General features: G+C 39.7%; 1 protein-coding gene across 2 annotated transcripts in view; it reads left to right on the top strand.

Moving 5' to 3' along the window:
- MOCS3 (molybdenum cofactor synthesis 3) overlaps positions 1-14,125 on the top strand; it is a 77,489-nt gene that overhangs the window by 13,290 nt on the left and 50,074 nt on the right. The gene's annotated exons all lie outside the window — the stretch shown is intronic.

The raw sequence follows: 14,125 nt of genomic DNA, 5'->3' as shown, positions 1-14,125 counted from the left end.
ACTAAATCCAGGAAACCTCAATCTATTAGTACCTTTTACTCCCCTCGCAGTCAACTAAGTCTCTCCGAATCACCCGAAAAATCATTATTAGAGCATTGTACTGATGAATTCGACCACACTCAACAATCATTAATTTCTCACAAAGATTTATCAACAGCTTTAGAGTCTCTGTATGTGAAGATTAAAACAGATCTTGATAGAAATCTGAAAGACTATAAAGATGAGATATCTACCTTAACCCCTTAACGTCCATTGCCGGGTCAGGCACGTCATGCAAAACGGTCACTTAACGACCTATGACGTGCCTGACACGTCATGAGACTTAAACAAGCTTAGAAAGTGATCAACAATCACTTTCTAAGCTTAAACGGTGTTGCTGTAATGCCTCGATGTCGAGGCATTCAGCAACACCGAGATCGGCATGATGGGCCATGTCTGGCCCCTCCCCGGGGCGTCAACAGCCGTCATACATTGTATGGCGGCGGACGCCCGTTTTAAAAGCGTTTAGGAGGCGATCAACGATCACCTCCTAAACGTCAATGGTGTCGCTGGAATGCCTCGATCAGGAGGCATCCAGCGACACCAAACACTTACCTCTGGGTGGGCTGAGATGGCGGCGGCCTGGGAAAAAGAATAATAAAGTTTTAAAAGTTGGCTAGACGGTCTCCAGACCCTCTAGAGAACTCTGGCTCCACTTGCAGGTTGAATACAGGTACTGCATTCAACCATACAAGTCAATGGAGCCCTGCTTTCTAATCACTATGTGATTAGTAAAATATTAAAAAAAAAATATATATATAAAAAAAAAGGAAAAAAAGAAAAAGCTTAAAAAAAACATGGTAACATTTAAAAATTATTATGCTTTAGAGGAACTATCCAGTTCCAGCAAAATGTAAAAAAAAAAGTCCAAAAAGAGTAAAACAAATAAAATAAAAAAAAATAAAGTTTATTATTATGAGCAAGTGCTAAAATTAGCGCTGTATCTTCCCAAAAATCCTGACAAGAAAAAATTTAAATAAAAGCATTTCAAATACCCAAGGGGTGTCTAATTTAAAAAAATGGTTTGATGGGGTATATTGGAGTGGCCGGGCTCAAAGATAGGGCATAGGCACAGACTGACCGAAATGGGGGGGGAAAAAAGCGCACTTCCAAAATGTGGCATTTTAACCCCAAACACCAGACAAACCCATACATGTGGGGTATGACTGAACTCGGGAGATGTTCCTGAACACATATTAGGGTGTTGTTTGATAGTGACGTATACCTAGAGCTATAAATTTATACCCAAAGTACAATTTGTGTGAAAAAAATACAAAAAAAAATACTACCACAAAGTGTGGCAAAGGCTGGTGGTAGAATCTGATGCATGGAAAGGGTTAAATACTACCATTTTAAGTACCTTGGGGTGTCTAGTTTTCAAAAATATATGGTTTTATGAGGTAAATTGTAGTGGCCAGGCTCAAAGATAGGGCATAGGCACAGACTGACCTAAATAGGGGAGAAAAAGCACACTTCCCAAATGTGGCCTTTTAACCCCAAACAGCAGTCAAACCCATGCATGGGTGGTATCACTGTACTCGAGAGATGTTGTTGAACACATATTAGGGTGTTGTTTGATAGTGACGTATACCTGGGGCTATAAATGTATACCGAAAGTACAATTTGTGTAAAAAAAAAAATACCAAAAAACAAAGGCTGGTGGTAGAATCTCATGCATGGAAAGGGTTAAAATACTAGCATTTGAAATACCTTGGGGTGTCTAGTTTTCAAAAATATATGGTTTGATGGGGTAAATTGAATTAGCCGGCTTCAAAGATGGTCCTATTAGTGACCAGATGTAAAAGTTCCAAGTTAAAAAATGTGCACTTCCTAAATGTGGCGTTTTACCTCCCAAACAACCCAACAAACCCATGCATGAGGGGTATGACTGTACTCGGGAGATGTTGCTGAACACATATTAGGGTGTTGTTTGAAAGTGATGTATACCAGGAGCTGTAAATCCATACCTGAAGAGCAATTTTAGCGATAAAAAAACACAAAATAAATTACTACCATAAAGTTTGACAAAGGCTGATGGTAGAATTAGTGCATGGAAAGAGTTAAAATTCTAGCATTTGAAATACCTTGGGGTGTCTCGTTTTCAAAAATATATGATTTGATGGGGTAAATTGCATTGGCCGGCTTCAAAGATACCCGAAATGGCACATGGGGGGAAGAATTACCAGATTTGGAAAAAATGGTTTTGAAATAGCAAAATGCTACTTGTACTTAATGCTCCATAACGTGCAGAAAAAAGCAAAAAAACATAAAAACATTGAGTATTTCTAAACTCAGGACAAATAGTAGAATATATTTAGTAGGTTTTTTCATTAGCTTTTTTGGATGAGTAAAAGATTTTTGGGGTAAAAGTCAGAAAATGTGTTTTTTTTTACACTTTTAATCATATTTTATTATTTTTTTTTATGGGAAATTAGATAATATGATTAAAACAATGGTATCTGAAGAAAGCCCTTCTTGTCCTGAAAAAAACAATATATAATTTGTGTGGGTTCACTAAATGAGTGAAGAGAAAATTACATCTAAACACGAACACCGCAAAAGTGTTAAAACAGCCTCGGTCCCAATGGTACAAAAGGTAAAACACAGCCTGGTCCTTTTTTCACTCTCAAGAAATTTCTACTTTGCAATCAATAATTAAAGATCTAAAAACACAAAATGACGATCTAAATGCTGAAATTAAAAGAATGGAACACAAAGTGGCAGATATGGAAGATAGTTCAAAAAGAAAAAAATTGAGAATCAGAGGAATTCCAGAAACAACGACAAATTCGGATCAATATATCAAGAAATTTTTGACTTCATACCTGGATAAACTGATTGGACCAATACCAGTGGAGAACTTTTATAGAATCCCTAGACCTTCCAATCCTAAATACAAGGACAACGGTGAGATACTATAGTTCCCAGTCTCTGGGTAAAAGATCAGCTCGTTAAAGAATGGAGGAAAAATCCCCACAAAAATAAAAAGTTTGCATCGCTATCTATTTTTCTCAAACCACAAGACTTAATAGAAAGAAATTTGCGGACCTTACAACATGTTTAAGGGAAATAATATCAAATATATAAAATTATATTATAAAATATATTAAAATAATATAAAATTCGAGTTACCCATAATGGGAAGGGCCATACTTGCTTTGATCCCGAACAGCTTAAATTAAAATTAACTACTTGGGGTTTAATCAAATGATCTCGGCCCAAGGAATTCCTTTTGCCCTTTTTTATTTTTATTTATTTATTTATTTTTTGCTTTGTTTCTATAGTTTATGCATATGTATATATGTGTAATTTGGTTGATAAATTATGTTACTCAAAGGGTGGAAAGTTGAGAAAACATATAGTATTGATGATACGTAAAAATAATATTTTTCCTGCTGGGAGTATGGGTGTTTGTATATACTTGTACTCCTATTGGTATATTATGCTAACTTAGAAAGAAAAGGAAAAAAGAGATGGAAAAAAGATGTGATTTTGAAAGATATAAATTTAATATGGAGACATTGAAGACAATATTGATATATATGCACATCTAATACTTAAAATACATTATAAAAAGTTTTATAAAAAGTCGGAACTTGAAAGAAATTCATTTACTACGTGGACACTTTAGACAACACTATTTTATACACATAAATAATGTTTAAAATACATTACTACACTTTTTTTTTCTCTCTTTTTAGGAATATGTATATATATAGACATGTACTCCCATTGGTCCAATACGTTATTTTAGAGGGAGAAAAATGTTTATTTAATACTTAAAATGTATTATATCAACTGTAACCTGAAATAAATATATTTATCACATGGACACCTTAGATAACACTATGTACACATACACATACACATAACGGTTAAAATACACTACATGAAGGTTTTTTTAATTTTTTTTTTTTCTTCTTTCCTCTCTTTTTAGGAATATGTATATATACACATGTACTCCCAATGGTCCAATACGTTACCTTAGAGGGAGAAAAATGTTTATTTAATACTTAAAATATATTATATGAATTGTAACCTGAAAGAAATATATTTATCACGTGGACACTTTAGATAACACTGTTTACACATACACATAACGGTTAAAATACACTACATGAAGAATTTCTTTTCTTTTTTTTTTTTTTTCTCTTCTTTTTCTTCTTTTTCAGCCCTATTAGCACCCCCATAATAATAATCCCAGATGGTTCAGGGATTTTTTCTCCAGAATGGGAGATTAGTAGGTAACTTTCTCCCAAGTATTGGAGATGGAATGTATGTTTTTATGTTTGATTTAATGTTAAATGTGAATTTCTTGTTTATTGTGAAGCTCTTTGAAAATTATCTTGAAACCCACTTAGATCTTTATAGGGGCGAGTGTCTTAACTGGTGAAAGTTAGTGGTCTCCCCAGAACAAATCTGTTGTACAAACCTTTTTAATGACCCTTAATCTGGTAACAATTAACATACAAGGGTTGAACTCACCACATAAAAGGTCTTATCTTTATGATCTCTTGTTAAAAGAAAATATAGATATTGCGTTTATTCAAGAGTCTCACTGGCAACAACAACAATCTCTAATGTGGAAGTACCGCAGATATCCCTATATCTATACATCTTCTATGTTTAGGGAAAAGAAAAGAGGAGTTGCAATTATATTATCTCAGAAAAATAAATTTGAATACATTATACATGAATCTGACAATGAGGGGAGGCGACTAATTTTAATATGTAAAATTAACGATATTCTTTATACATTTATGTCCCTTTATGCTCCCTCTGAATCAACAGCCAAGTTTATTAACGATTCAATGGAAACCTTAGAAAAAAACGGAAAAGGTTTAGTAATTATAGGGGGGGACTTAAATTGCATTCAAGATTTCAATTTAGACAGAATATCAGTAAAGAAAACGGAAGCATATGACAACAAATTAAGGAAAAAAATCGATAGGTTTACAGCTTCATTATCTAAACATAACTTGTATGATGTTTGGCGGACTATGCATCCTCAAGAAAAAGATTATACCTTTTATTCAGCTCCCCATAAATCATATTCACGTATAGATGCTATTTTTATGTCTGGATTAACATTAGAGAGATGCTCCTCTTCTTCGATTGGCAACATTACTTGGTCTGACCATGCACCAGTCTTTATTCAAATTTTAGACAGCCCAAATTATAAAAAATATTTTAGATGGCGCCTAGATGAGCAAATAATAAAATCAGACGAGAATAAAAAAGAACTTTGTAATTTAACTAAACAATTTTTAGAAAACAATGACACCGGAGATACCTCAGTAAGCACCTTATGGTGCGCTTTGAAATGTTTTTTAAGAGGTCACTTAATCAAAAAAGCTTCCTGGATTAAAAAGTCTAGAGGGGAAAATCTTGCGGACCTATATATTGCTCTAACAAAAGCAGAAAGGGATAAGATCAACCCCAACCAAGATAAATACGAAGCAATAAAATTAATTAAAGCGGACATATTAATTAAATTACAACTTAATGCAGATACAATTATGTCTCGTCTGAAACAAAAATGGTACTGCAGCAATAATAGAATTTCTCGGGACTTAACAAACTTAAAATACAAAATCAAAATTACAGGATTAAACAAATAAACTTTAAGAATAAAACTTGCTTATCTCCGGTTCAAATAGGAGACGCCTTTAAAAATTATTATGAATCGCTTTATAACTTGGACAGTTTGAATAAGACAGAAGAACAGACATATTCTTGTTTAGATAAACTAGATCTCCCGCAAATAACAAGAGAACAATCGAATGTGTTGAACCAACCTTTCTCCACCGCAGAAATAGAGGAAGTCACAAATAATTTGGCACCAGGGAAAGCACCAGGCCCCGATGGGTTTTCAGCGTTACTTTTTAGAACCTTGAATACCGAAATAAACGACCTTTTTAATGAAATAGGAGAATTGGGTAAATTTCCGTCCGAAATGCTGAAAGCATCGATAACGCCCATACCAAAATCGAGGGAAAGATGCGACATTAGTAACCAACTATAGGCCGATTTCCCTTATAAATGTGGACGTAAAGATTTTCTCTAAAATATTAGCACAAAGACTTAAAAAGATAATTCCAGTCCTTATTCATCCAGACCAAACAGGTTTTATATCTGGAAGATCAGGAGAAGATAATACTTCCTCCAGATCATCTCCTGATGTTCAAGTTGACTGCCTGGCTACTTCAAGGATGATTCTTCGTGATCAGGGTGTTACGGAGGATCTTTCTGACTTGCTGTTACGATCTGTCGGGGGCTTCTTCAAGAATTTTTTTCGGGTCTGGAAGAAGTTCCTGCTCTGGTATGCCGCTAGCTCCATTTTGATGTTTTTAAAAGATGGTTTTTCTACGGGCCTTAGAGTCTCGACTCTAAAGGGTCAGATATCGTCTCTAAGTAATTTTTTTCTTGAAGACCTGGCTTCTCATGTACTGGTTAGACGGTTTTTTTAAGGCCATTACAATTCAACGTCCTCCGAGAAGAACTCACTTCCCGTCCTGGGATCTTACCGTAGTTCTTAACGCCCTATGCTCTGCTCCGTTTGAATCTCTGGAAGAAGTGTCGTTTAAACTCCTCTTGTTAAAGACTGTGTTCTTAGTGGCTATTACATCCGCCAAACGTGTAGGCGAAATCCATGCCCTCTCATCCAAGTTTACCATCTTCCATCAGGATAAAGTTGTTCTCCACCTGCAGCCCTCCTTTCTTCCAAAGGTTTTGTCAAAGTCCACTATTAATCAGCCCTTGGTGCTTCCATAATTTTTTCCGTCTCCTTCCTCTCCGGAAGAAGCTAAGTGGCACATTTTGGATGTTAAGAGAGCCCTGGAGTTATATAGTGCTAGGACTTCCTCTATCCGTTCCACCAACCAGCTTTTCGTTTCTTGGTCTGGTCGTTCGGCGGGTAAGGCTGCCACTTATGCTACCTTGTCAAGATGGATCACGGAAACGATTCACATGGGCTACCAAGTCTCTGACCTACCTTTGTTATCTCCAGTCACGGCCCACTCCACCAGGGCCATGTCTGCTTCATGGGCTGAGAAGGCTTCCGCTTCTCCAGAGGACATTTGCAGGGCAGCTACGTGGTCATCATTCAATACATTCGTTCGTCACTACCGGCTAGACGTCTTCTCATCCTCGACAGCGGATTTTGGGCGTAAGGTGCTCCAAGCTGTTGTTTCCTGAGGATTTGGTTGCCCTCCCTTTCTTTCGGGATCTTGTTACATCCCAGTCGTACTGCCACTGTATGGCAGGAAAAATGGAAATTTTTTACTCACCGTAAATTCCTTTTTCCTTAGTGGCAGTATGGATTTCCCTCCCTTTGTATCTAATAAATAATTTTTGCAAGCAGTTGTGTGTTCTTGTTACTTACTGGGGCTGTTCAGGGGAAGCTGGTTTTTATGGGTAAGTAGGAGGAGTTCTCCGTGACTTAACCTTTTGAATCCTTTTAGCTTCTTGTCCACTAGGAAGATAACACTACCCAGTCGTACTGCCACTGTATTAAGGAAAAAGGAATTTACGTTGAGGAAAACATTTCCATTTTTCAGGTGATATATCATAGATTGTAAAGCGTCATGAGTCCCAGGGTGTGGAGTTAACGTCTGCCTGCTTTTGTCCAAGGCCGGGTCTGCCACCGATTGAAATCCTCACATGATTAGGAGGTAGAATGAGAATATTGGAGCCTACCCATGAGTAAAACCAAAAAATCTCAATTGGGATAGTTTGGGGCATATACCATATTTGCTCGATTATAAGACGAGGTTTTTTCCAGAGCAAATGCTCTGAAAAATACCCCTCGTTTTATAATCGGGGTCGTCTTATAATCAGACCTGAACTAGGTCTGACTATGAGACTAAGACCCAGATCCCCTGCGGCGATGCAGGGGACCTGGATCCTCCTGTCTCCCCCCCCCCCAACTTACCGGTACTTCTGAGTCCCTGGTGCTTAGTCCGGGCAGCGTATAGAGCTCTAAGCTCTACACGATTCGCGTACACAACTTCCGCTGGAGCCAGGAGGAGGTGCGGTTAGCAGCGGGGTTGTCTGCGTCCATCGCGCAGACCTTCCCCGGCTGTCAGAGATCAGAGTTCCCCGTGATCTCTGACAGCCAGGGAAGGTCTGCGCGATGGACGCAGACAACCCCCGCTCCTAACTGCATATCCTCCCGGCTGTACGCGAATCGCGTAGAGCTCTACACGCTGCCCGGACTGCGCAATGGGGGCTCAGAAGCTCTGGTAAGTTTGGAGGAGGGAGGGGGAGGGAGTGTTAAATGGGGGGCATAAGGCATTTCTGGGGCAGAGTGGCAAGCCAGGGGGGCAGATGTGCATAACTGGGGGGGCAGGTTAAAAAAAAAAAGGAAATAAAAACAAAATATTTTTCTCAATCATAGCTTTTATTAAAAAATTGTTCACATAGTTTACATGAATTAACATTTACTGGTAAAACTTTTCCTATAGGGTCGTCTTATATTGAGGCTTTTTCTTTTTTTTCCTAAATTAACATTCAGATTTTGGGGGGTCGTCTTACAATCGAGCAAATACGGTATGTCAGCCAACATCAGTCTAGTTCTGTTGAGGGTAAAATAAAGTAATGTATCTGCCATTAGGGTCCAGTCTAGTGGAGTGGATAGTCTAGATTGTTATGTAGCAAAATAGCCAAGTGATCTGATGGCTATATGCAAAAAATACAATATATATTTAACCTAATAAAATGCTATGTGACCATTGATTAATGACCTTTTTGGTCACTAATCATTGATCCGTCTCACTTCAGGTTAGGCCCCTGGATATTGATCAACCCTAACGATATACAGTACTATAACCGAATTAGGGCTGCAACAACTAATCGATAAAATCGATAATAATCGATAATGAAATTCGTTGGCAACGAATTTCATTATCGATTAGTTGAATCGATTATTATCGATTATAAAATGAGGGTTTTTTCAGAGCAAACGCTCTGAAAAATCCCCCTCATTATATAATCCGTTTAGTCTAACTCACCGTCTCACAGCAGCAGCTCCTACTTACTCCCCCTCCCTGTAATCACTGTGACAACTGGCCCCGCCCCTTCCTTCTCCAGGCCAGAACCACATGGCTGTGACACTCATCTAACTGTAAGTATATGTGTAAGTATATGTGTATATATATAATTATATATATATATATATATATATATAATGTGTATGTGTGTATATATATATATATATGTGTATATATATATATATATATATAATGTGTATGTGTGTATATATATATATATATATATATATATATATATATATGTGTGTGTGTATATATGTATGTAATATATATATATATATTTGGGCTACTGAAAGTTAGGGGAGGTGGGGGTTAATTTAGGGGCAGTTATGGTTAGTGGGGTGTTTAGGGTTAATTTAGGGGCAGTTATGGTTAATTGGGTGTTTAGGGTTAATTTAGGGGCAGTTATGTTAATAGGGTGTTTAGGGTTAATTTAGGAGCAGCTATGGTTAATGGGGTGTTTGGGGTTAATTTGAGGCAGTTGTGGTTAATGGTGTGTTTAGGGTTAATTTAGGGGATGCTGTGGTTGATGGGGTCTTTAGGGTTAATTTAGGGGATGCTGTGGTAAAGGGGGTGTTAAGGGTTAATTTAGGGGCAGTTATGGTTAATGGGGAGTTTAGGGTTAATTTAGGGGAATCTAAATCCTGGGGGCAGTGAAGTGACATATCTGGGGGTATAAGGCATATACAGTATATAAGGCATATGTGGGGAGGGCAGTGTGGCATGTCTGGGGAGGACGGAGTGGTGTATCAGGGTGTATAAGGCATATCTGGGGGTAGAGTGGCATATCTGGGGGTAGAGAAGTGGCATGTCTGGGAGGCAGGGTGGCATGTCTGGGGAGGATGGAGTGGGGTATCAGGGGATATAAGGCGTATCAGGCACAGTGGCAGATGTGGGAGGCAGCGTGGAGTGGCAGATGTGGGAGGCAGCGTGGCATATGTGGGAGGCATTGTGGAGTGGCAGATGTGGGAGGCAGCATGGCGTGGCATATATGTGGGGAGGGCAGGGTGGCATGTCTGGGGAGGATGGAGTGGTGTTTCAGGGGGTATAAGGCGTATCAGGCACAGTGGCATGTGGGGGGTAGAGTGGAGTGGTATATGTGGGAGGCAGCGTGGAGTGGCAGATGTGGGAGGCAGCGTGGAGTGGCAGATGTGGGAGGCAGCGTGGAGTGGCAGATGTGGGAGGCAGCGTGGAGTGGCAGATGTGGGAGGCAGCGTGGAGTGCTGTGGTAGGCAGCGTGGCATATGTGGGGGGGCAGCATGGCATGTCTGGGAGGCAGCGTAGCAAGCCTGGGCTCAAATGTGCATATATTGGGGGGCTGGTTGGGAAATAAAGACAAGAAATGTATTATCAAAGTTTTTTTATTCTGCTGTTTGTATTTAACATCATTTGTTTAGTAAATTATTTTAAATGAAAAATTTACATTTTTTTATCCGATTAATCGATTAATCGAAAAAATAATCGGCCAACTAATCGATTATTAAAATAATCGTTAGTTGCAGCCCTAAACCGAACATCTAATCCTATCTATAACTATCCACTAACGCGATCCTAATGTTACCCCTTATGCGATCAGCTAGCCCACTAGGGGGGTGTTTTTGAGGTCCTTGGGCTTTGTGCTTTCATGGAATATATAGTTTTATGGGTTTAAATTGATATTTGGGACCTTTACTGTACCTCAAATGAGACACAGACCCAGTAAAGTCATCTGTCAAAATTCCAAGTTTGAAAACTGAAATGTGTATGTTCCAGTTTTGACTCCAGAATGTCTGAGGAACATTACTTAACCATGCATGTGGGATATTGCTGGACGGTGGTGGTGGTGGGGTGCTGGTGTGTAATCGGCTGCATGGGGCAGGCCAATATGCCCCTAACTAGAGTCACTGATGCATATGGGGTATTCCTGTACTCTGGGGTTGTTTCTGAATACAAATCACAAGTTGTTTCAGTAATTTGTTTCAGTAAGTTGAAACAAAGTTGTAAGTTGTTTCAGTAATTTCATATATATATATAACCCACTTCAAATATTTGTTTATTAAATGGGGAATCATGGTTGACCAAGATAAATATGCAAACCCCTGGTCACGAAAGAGTTTATTTACAGAGGAACATAAGTATGTTTGCCTCAGTCGATTTGAGTTTGGTATACCCCATGTACAGTGCACAGCACTGGTTTGTGTATTTTTTATGCATGTGTATAAAAATCACAGGTTATAAACATATTCATTGCCATGCATTTTTCTTTCTAATTGGATAAATATACAAGACTTGCCAAGTAGAACATAGACAAATCTGAGAGCCAGATAGATATGTTTTATTTAGGAGCCAGAAAGAGCTCAATATAAAATGTCTAGCATACCGCCCAACATTTCAAAATGTGAAAGAGGTACACGTTTTGTTTTGTTAAATCGCTTTCGTGCAACTCACCAATATAAGCAATTGCACTTTACAATGTCGCGCTTCGTTTTTGTCAGCACAGTCTTGCGTATTAAAAATAACCAATACTTCAATTGAATTGAATTCTCATGAGGCTCAGCCAGCCAGGTGTCCACCGATGCTGGCTGAGCATCATTGGAAGTGTAGGCCACAGCAGCAGAGACACTGCCCATAAACACACCTGCCCATAAACACACACACACACACACACACACACACACACCTGCCTTTACATACACTGCCCTTATACGCACATTTACACATACACTGCCCTTACACACCAGCTTACAAATACGTACACTGCAAGCACACACACATGTCCGCGTACACTGTCCTTATGCGCCAGCTATTGATGCAATGTGCGGGGATGATGTCATATCCTGGCCATCGGCATCATTTGCTGCCGCGTAGTGATAAGGGAGCAGTAAGTGACAGACCCCGCGCTCCTTAATGTTGAGCCGAATGGAGTGAGATTATGATCTCCCAAGTAGTCCTGCAGCTGCTGATCAGGCGGCTGTGCGCCCGCTCACAGCTGCACCTGAGGTGAGTGCCTCTCGCCTCACACGGTCTTGGCCCCTGCAAAGTGGGACAGATGAAAAAATTACTGCGGTTTTTCTGAAGTAATACTGCAGTTTATTGGACATGAAAAAACGGCAATACTGCACTTTTACTGCATTTGTACTTCACGGTACTGCAGTATTACTGCACATTTACCGCACTTTTTTTTATATTGCAAACCTACAGTTGTACTTCAATGTACTGCAGCTTTATTGCATTTGTACTTCGGTACAAAAATAACTGCAGTACAACTGCAGTACAGTGAAGTACAAATGCAGTAAATGTGAAGTAATACTGCAGTAAAAGTGCAGTATTGCAGTGTTTTCATGTCCAAAAAACTGCAGTATTACTTCATAAAATCTGCAGTAATTTTTTCGTAAGGGGAGGTAGGGATAGGCGGGACAGCGGCACAGAGGCCCAAAATCGGGACTGTTTTGCCGAAATCGGGACAGTTGGGGGGGCATGGTCTATGACAGGGCTTGACAAATACGTTGTGAATCTAGGCGCCAGCTAAAAAAGTTAGGAGCCAGGATTTTTTTTTTAAACTAACAGTTGGTTAGGAGTGATCTGATCATCAGCCCACTTACTAAACTCACAGCATTTGACCTGGAAGCACCCTGGACTTTCAGGTCAGTGCTGTTTTTTGTTGTTTTTTTTTAATTTTATTTTATTATTTTTTAATAATGTTTAAATGTTAACCCCTGCAATGCCACGAATGTGTTATACACAATTGTGGAATTGAAGGGGTTAACACTGCAATGTCGCTCTCATGGAGCGATCAGGCAGCAGGGGGGGTGTTGGGGCTGGCCTCCACACTCATGTGGAGACCAAAGAACCCTCTCCCCCTGTCCCTGAAGCTGCCTCTGGCAGCTGGGAAGCAATTGCTGGTCTATAGACCAGCCATTGCAGGGGGGAGTCTCTGATGACTGCTGTAGGCTTCCATGCCTACAGGAGTCATCAAAGGGGTTGTGGGGGGGGGCTCGTTTTTGCTGTTGCTGGGCTGCCTTCCAGGCAGGCCACCAGCAGCAGAGCCCCGTACAAAACGGGAATTAACCCCTAAAGGGGGTTGAAGGGGTTAACGCTGCCCTGTCGCTCTCATGGAGCGATCAGGCAGCAGGGGGATGTTGTGTCAGCACTGAACCCCCTTTCCTGAAGCTGCCTGTGGTTTTCCTGCAATCGCGGTTTCAGCCTACAGGATCACTCTGTGGGAGTGATCTCAGGCTCGGGAGCAGGCTCAGAGTGGCTGTGCTGTCTGCCCAGACTCCTGGGCAGACAGCAGCAGCAGCGCTCCCGCGTGGTGACGCGGGGGCATTTGTTTTGTGGATGTAAGAGGCTGACAAACTCCTAGGCGCCAGGACAAAATTCTGAGTCGCCATGGTGACCTGGCGTCTGGGATTTGTCGAGCCCTGGTCTATGAACAATGGCCACCTGGCCGAGTTACCTCTTCGTCTTGGCAATCCCTTCAAATCCTGCATAGTACAAGAACTGTTTGGTAGGTTCTGAGGAACAATTTCCAGAAGCAAAAAAAATAAAGATAAAATTCTTTGAAATTAAGTTTGCTCCCCCATGTGGTATGACATCAGACATTACATATTGATGAAATTATCAATGGTATAGTGATTGCATCACAAGTTACATCAATGGCACTGAGTGTTGATGTTGAAAGTACAGTTTTACATAATCTTTAGAATTGAGGTTAATACTAGATAAGCCACATTGCCATTGGGTTGGTGTCTGACAAGGATATGAATATACATCAGTGACGCACTGTCAGAGCTCTGGATTGAATTATGCTACTAGAGATTTAAGAAAGTGTAAAGTTAATGTTACCAGATGATGTGCGGTGTTGTTATGTAAAAGTATAGATTGATAGTGATGCCATTATTTGTCACCAGTGATACCATTGGTAAGGTAATTGATGAAGGCAATAAAGTCTTTGATTTCATTTGTAAGGTAATTAGCAAAATCACATGTGGGAGCTTTTGTGCGTTAAAGTGAGAAATTAAGTGACGTTTTTTTAAATGTAGTAATTTAATAAAATT

The sequence above is a fragment of the Spea bombifrons genome, chromosome 3 (assembly GCF_027358695.1).
Source record: "Spea bombifrons isolate aSpeBom1 chromosome 3, aSpeBom1.2.pri, whole genome shotgun sequence".
NCBI lineage: Eukaryota > Metazoa > Chordata > Amphibia > Anura > Pelobatidae > Spea > Spea bombifrons.
Note: the sequence above shows the minus strand (reverse complement) of the source record. Positions and strands in the feature narration are given on the sequence as shown.